The sequence below is a fragment of the Aptenodytes forsteri genome, unplaced genomic scaffold, assembly GCF_000699145.1.
Source record: "Aptenodytes forsteri isolate BGI_AS27 unplaced genomic scaffold, ASM69914v1 Scaffold2, whole genome shotgun sequence".
Taxonomy (NCBI): domain Eukaryota; kingdom Metazoa; phylum Chordata; class Aves; order Sphenisciformes; family Spheniscidae; genus Aptenodytes; species Aptenodytes forsteri.
The window spans coordinates 13,007,030-13,013,966 of record NW_008795695.1 but is presented as its reverse complement, the minus strand read 5'-3'; positions in this window follow the sequence as shown (position 1 = coordinate 13,013,966).

Sequence of the window (6,937 nt, the reverse complement as noted above, 5' to 3'; positions counted from 1 at the left end):
CTTATATACATATGCGTGGCATGTATGTGTTTGTGCTTGTGGTACGTCCCTAAAAGTGAAAGTATTCTTCCAGAAGAAGAATGCCCAAAATCCTCTCTCCACTGAGGCAGCCAGTAATCCTTCAGGAGGAAACAGAAAAGGTAGGCTGGTTTTCTGCAAGAGAGGGCAGGGATTGAGAAACGAAGAACTGCAGTCACACTGGGACATTTTTGTCAGAGGTACCCATACCGATAACTGCTGCCTGTCACTGAACTATTTTTCCCCTTTGCTCACTGGATCATGTTGAATGTGCCTGGGCTGCATCATCCCCCTTGATGGACAGTAATCGGAAATGCTTTGGAGCACGTGGGGGTCGCCCAACAGGCTGCAGATGGTTGGAGCCAGCCTGGAGCTCTTAGAAGAAGTCAAACTTTTGAAGAAGTTCAAACCCCCCCCAGCTGTTTTCCAGGCAATCCAGCTACCTCCACCCTCACGTAAGAGCTGTGCTTCTTCCCAGGGTAGCACAGCACAACCACCCCCCGCCCCGGCAGCCCCAGGCCTGGGTGCCAGGCTGCGGCGAGGCACATGTCTGCCGAGGGAGATGGAGTGGCACAAAATGGTCACAGCAGGGGGATGCCCTCTGACAGGTCCTGGCGGTCATCATGGCTGTGAAGGGGTCCTGGCTCGGCTGCTGGAAAAAAGGGTGTTACCAGAGAAAGTTCCTCTGTACCTTGGGGAATCATTGCTAAAGCTAACAGGGAGTAAATGGCATCTTAAAACATACCTCTTCCACTGTGAGAAACTGGCAGCCGCAGCCTGGTAAGAGGGAGAAATAAGCAGGCAGGACCTGGGGTGAGCTAGAGAGAGTGGAGGAAGAGGAGAGACAGGAAGAAGGTAATGAAACAGCCCCTACACTGTTCCACTTCTCCTTTTTTCAGTCGTGTGGCAATGCCATTCATTAGGAAACATGAATCGATGGCATTTCCTTGCTGCGCACTCCCCAGGGAGCCGTTGCAGTTCTCCATGAGGCCTCGTATTTCTCAACTGGCTTCCCCCTGCTCCCGCACTCGTGCGTGCCGAGGGCTGTGGCAATGAAGCGACCAAATGCTCGCCCTGCTGCTGTTTTCTCCCCCGGCCGTAGGCTGACCCCTGAGGTTATCTGACAAGCCTTTCGTCAGACGTCAGCAGGAGCAAGGATTGGCAGGAAGATAGCACTGCAATATGGAAAGACATCGTGCTCGTGCATCTTGCCCAGCAAAGGTGGAGAAGGCGGCCCTGGCGTTTATGGCATTTTGAAGGCATGCACGGTTTCAGCACCACCTGACAGCCTTAGAGTCGTTGCTGCCATAAAACCGCCGGCAGTGGCAGGGCGTTCACTTCACCTGAGCTTTGCTGCATCGCCTCGCCTTGCCTGCAAGGAGAGAGGCTTTATTCCTGCACTCAGGAGGCACAATTTTCTTCTGTCTCAGCAGCTTCCTGGGAAAAGTTGATTTACATTGACCCCAGCCGTGCACGGCGGAGAGTGGATGCTATCTGGTCTGGAGACCTCCGTCACAAGTTCGGCTCCTTGCTTCGATGCAGAGCGCAGCAAGAGCTTCGGCCGCGGGGATTTTGCAGCGAGGCGCTGAGTCACCAGCATGGGCTCTGAACCCGGCCGTCTCATCTGGACATGGTGGGCCATGGCGAAATGTCACGTAGGACATTTCGTAGTAGATAGAGGGGTCGTCCTCCTTGGGCACTTTCCAAAATGAGGCTGCCCCAGGCAGATCGGGCACTTGGGTGCTAGCTTTGAAGGTGGGTGACAGTCCCACAGAAGAAGGGAAACCATAGCCAGGGGCATTGATTTCAACAGCAAATGGCACAAAGCTAGTGGGGAAAAAGGATCGAGCCCCTCTGGAGCCATTGGCTCACTTCTAATGCCCTTGAGGATGAGCAACCGCCAGAGGAAGAGGACGATGCCCGCAGCGCTCCCAGTCCCCACAGCTCCCACTGCTTCGTGGGTGGGTAGAAATGCCACCCCACTTGGTGCCACCTCCAGGAGCCCCTGAGTCCCCCCGCAGAGCCCAGCAGTGGCTGCAGCCACCAGCCCCGTGGTGCCGTAGGACCGTCCCCGTGGGTCACATCCTCACCCAGCACTAGGGCTCTGCAGGGTTTGGTGTGGCCGCCGAGGCTGCTGGAAAATGAAATTTCAGTCCTGCTGGCAGCCTTCCAATTTCAACATTTTTTCTTTCTTCCTTGAAAGAAGGCAAAGGGGGAAGCGAGGCCGGGGGGGTCAAAACAGAGGCAGGAGGACCTCGAACCAATGAGTTCTGACACTTTGTTTTTGCGCAGGCTTCTCAGAAATGCTTGTTTGGGAAAGGGGCATTTTAAAATCTCCTACTTAGATGGAAAATGCCTTATCTAGTAATAATAGTTAACCTTTTTCTTGTCTGAGATGCCTAAAAAAATTTCACGTGGCTTCCTTCCACGCAGCTGACAGATGACCCCATTCCAGCCCCATGGCTGTGTGCTGGCTGCACTGTCTCCCGTCACGGGCACTGCATGGGGGGCACGGGCTCACCCCTCTGCGGCCCGAGACAGCAGCCGGGGTCCCTGCAGGTGGTCCTGCTTCCCCTGCCGGGGAGCTGAGGGGATGGGTGCTGCCAGGGGCATGGGGCAGCACAGAGCTCGCTGCTGCTTCTGGCTCACCATGCAGCTGAGTGTTTCGGCCATATTGGTCTGCAAAGCACAGGAGGGCTTTAGTTAAAGGCCACTGACATTTCCATTGATTGTAGTCACCACAGCCTGCTCCATCTCCATCTCCATCTCCAAGGCAAGTCCCTTCCTTCCTCCCAGGAACACAGCCATGTCCCCTGCTTCCTTTCAGTGCTATCCCCTGGGGACGGGGTTGCAAACTGGCTGTCCTCTCTCATCAGTGCAACGACTGCCACAGTCCTCTGGTTGCCTGTCCTCAGCTTGCCTGCAGTCCCCCTCTCACAGCCCCATCTGGCAGGGTTCAAAGAAAGCTCCAGCTAGTGATGGGCAGCGCAGTCATCTCTTCTAGCCATGAACCATCACATCAGCAGGTCACCCAGATGGGCAGGGGGACTAGCCAGGCTTGGGAAGGGTCTGATCCATGTGTACGAGCACGGCGTGGTGCCTGCTGATGGGAAGAATAAAGCACTTTCTGCAATTACCCTGCGTGCTTCGTTTTGGAAGCCAGGATTTCAAAGCAGGAATCGAGTCCTAATTGATTAAACGCTCACCACATTCCCAGGACTGAGCTGCTACCCCTCAGATAAATGGGAGTAAGTCACAGGCAGCTAGCGATTTGCCTGAGGTGCTTCTGCATGTTGGCAATGTCTGAACTCAGACTCCTCCAACCTTGTTATTCATTAGACCACACATCCTCCATCCTCTCCGGGTGGCATTCCAACAGCGCTGCCAGGATGGAAAGAGCAAAATAATCTAACTTCACGTTTATCTAGGAAAAAGATTCCCACAGTTCCTTCTGGCTCTTTTTGTTTTGATTCTGATGTTTTGTTTTTCTGAAAAGTTAAGATAAATCTTGAACTGCAACTGCAGAGCTTTTTTGAACACAGTGTTTGTTGCTAGATGATTGTTTGAGGTAAACATATTAAAAAGTAGTACAGTGCATTTATTGCTGGCTGAACAAGGCTGATGATCAAGTATTTTAAACGCAGTGTGACATTTATGCATTGCAGAAAGCAGTTGAGGTCTCTCTGAGCTTGCGACCACTGTTTCTCTTCCTTCTGGACAGGAAACATTTCTTATGGCCTTTCTCTCCAAGCCTTTGCTTTGCTATGCAATACAGAGCCTGACTTTCATTCTGCTTACTCTGCTGCTCCCGAAATGCAGGGGGATCGGGGACATTTCCTACCCCATGCTCCCCACTGGTATCTGACCATCTCTTTTGGCCACATCAGCATTGCTAAGGGCAACTCTCAGTCGGTCTCAGTGTCCACCAAGTACTGAATAACATCTCAGTCATCCCCATGCCCAGCCCATAATTTGGGAATCAGTGAAGAAACATTTGTTCTTTCATGCTTTCTTTCCCTTTAAAGCCACTTTAAAGCAAATGCCACTTTCTCTAAGAAGTTGGCATTTTTGAAAAGCTTTTAAGATTGTTTTTATCTTTCTCTTTTTCCCTTTGCTATTCAGTAGTATCAAAAGTGACTGGAGTGACATTAATGGAAGTTAAACAGGGTCTTGCCCTTCTCCAGAAGGTCTAAACCAGCACTTAGAGTCTCCATCTCGCCACACATTAGTGTGGTTTGAAAATCCTTCCCATGTGATGGTTGGGATGATCCCATCTGGAGGGCTCTTTCCAAGAAAGCCCAGAAAAAGCATTCTCTTTGCAGGAAAATGGATATTTGTAGGTAAATGCAGCCCTTTCCCCCAGACCAGCTATTTTAAAGTTATGCAGTAACCACCCAGAGAATTTCTTCAGCTGCACACTAACTGTTGGTTTTTAAAACCCTGAACTTTGCTTTTACTTGGTGTCTATTTGTTTGAGAATATTTTGACCTGCTATTCTGACAGTGTGGGATGGAAGTGCTCGACTGCTGACATCGGGGGAAGCTGGGAGGAAGGGACTCTGCGCTACGAAATCGTGCTGCACTCTGTGCCGTGACTAACATTACCCCATCACGGTGAGCTCTGGGAAAGGGCAAAGCGCCTCCCTGTACAAAACTCACGGTGGGATCGTGGTCATCTAGCACTGAAGCCCAGCTTTACATGCTTCTCATGGACAAAAAGATTTAATTAAGCCCACAGTGGGCTAAACATATACCAGGTTAGCACTTTGTTTTGGGGTAGTACAGATCTTTCGAAAGAGAAAGCTGTGCCCATGTGTTTCACTTGAAGATGTGGCCTTTAAATTGTAATTAGTTGTATCCCCACGCTAATCAAAGTGGTCTTATAACCAAATGGTGTCCTAAAAGCTGATAAAGCAGCATTCCTGACCACTGCACACATTTTTTGAATATCTCAGTGTTAGGATTTCATCCCTTGCAGTCAGTGGAAAAACCTCCAGTGACTCACAAGGGATAGGAATCCTTAGGAAAATAATCCTTGCTGGAAAACCAACACTTCCCCTCTGTTATCACTGCTTGCTGACAGCGAGGGTGAGAGCAGTATGGCAGACAAGGCTGCAGGAGGACTTCCCCTACCCCCACCAGGTCAGGTTATGTTGCGGAGTAAGGAAGGCACCCGCAGCCCTGTCTCCCTCTCCCAGCACTGCCCAGGACAGACATGCTGACAGCAGCCATCGCTGGGGAGGGTCAGAGAACAAATCTGGACGAGAGCTCAAAGACAGCCCATGTGTCACAGTTCTTCTTCAAAACCATTAGAGCGTGGTTTCCCTGGGTCACGTAGCACCGTTTACCGCTCCCCACCTAGCTCCATACACAGAGGCACTAGGATACAGCGTCAGAGGTGTGGCCCAATGGAGATGTGCTCCCTGGGGCCAGGCATTTGCAGCCCCATCTGTTGACGCTTTCATGGTGGGTCTTCAATTTATATTTTTCTGCATCTCCTTTGCATTCTGCTGCTTCTGTACAGCCAGCTCTTCCCGCAGCTACTGCTCCTATCCCGAGCATGGGACAGAATGAAGTAAGATAGGATGGGATGGGGTGGAATAGGACAGGGGTTGTGCATGCAGAGGAAGGCATCCCAAGGTGTGAGTAGCATTGCCAGCAGCCACTCAGCAAGGCTGAGCCACTGCAGCTGGGCAGCAGCTCCCCAGTGGAGCCCATTGCAGGGAAACTTTCTCTTCTGCTGGCTGGGATGTGTGAAGCTGATCTCAAAATGCTGAGGGGGCTCCTCCTCCTGGGAGGTGAGATCAGGGAGGCTTGTGACGGTGGACATTCCCACTGGAGAAGCTGCCAACATGAAGCTGTCGTTAGGGAGGGGAGCTGCACCCACACTCTTCATCACTCTACCGCGATGCACCTCAGTGCGGGCCTGCCTGCGAAGGGCCAGCGGGGCTCTCCCCTCCATCTGTAGGCTGTGGGTCCCTCAGGCCCGGCCGTTGAGCCGCAAGCACGCCTCGGTCTTTCTGAGATGGAAGAAATCTCCCTCAAAACCAAGCAGCTTCTCCAGCTGCAGCTTTATCTCCTCCTTCCTGTTTACTGCGGAGGTCCCTGAAAGGGCTGTTTGTTCCCACCGCCACAGTGCCCAGCACTTCTTGGGACTGTCATGATGTCTCCCACCGCCGTGGGAGCACTGCGCTGCCGCCTCTCCTCCCCTCTCGTTCTGCACTCACCCTGTGCTGGGCACGGCAGGTCCCCCTGCAACGCTCAGCGGTGCCGGTGCCCTCCCTACCTGCGGGGCTGCCCCTTCCCTCCGCTGCCATCCCGCTCCCTCCCCTTCCACGTTTGGTTAAGCTCTTCATCCTGACATTTAAAACCCTGGGCTGAGCAGCCTCTGCCCACAACTCTGCTCAACTTTCCTCCTACTCTTCCCCTCCCTGCGGGAGCACCACGGGCTCATCTCTCCTTCCACTCTCCCCATCTCTGGCTCCCGCTCCCACCTCCCACTTCCCATCTCTCCAGGCTGCTCCCTCTGACCGCAAAGGGTCTTGCTTTCATCCGCTGAGCAACGTACCCATCTTCCCCACGCTGCCCCGGAGCTGCCTTCCTTCGCCTTGCATTTCACCTATGCTCTCTGCTCAATGTTGTTTGTTCCTCTTTTGGGCCTTAGGACAAAAATATCTCCCCACCCAGGCAGCCTGCGCTGCTGGTCAGATTTCCTTGTGAGTTGTGTTAGCAATGTTGTTTATGTGCTGGGCAAATATACTGACCCGAAGGGAAAGAGCAGACGGTTCCTGTGAAAATGCTGCTGCTCAGTTCTCATATTATTGCTTTTCTTCTACACCTTTTTCTTTTTTTTATAATTCTCACCAGTTGAATGCTTGATTTTTATTTTGAAATGCACAGGCACACTCCTCCCCACCCCC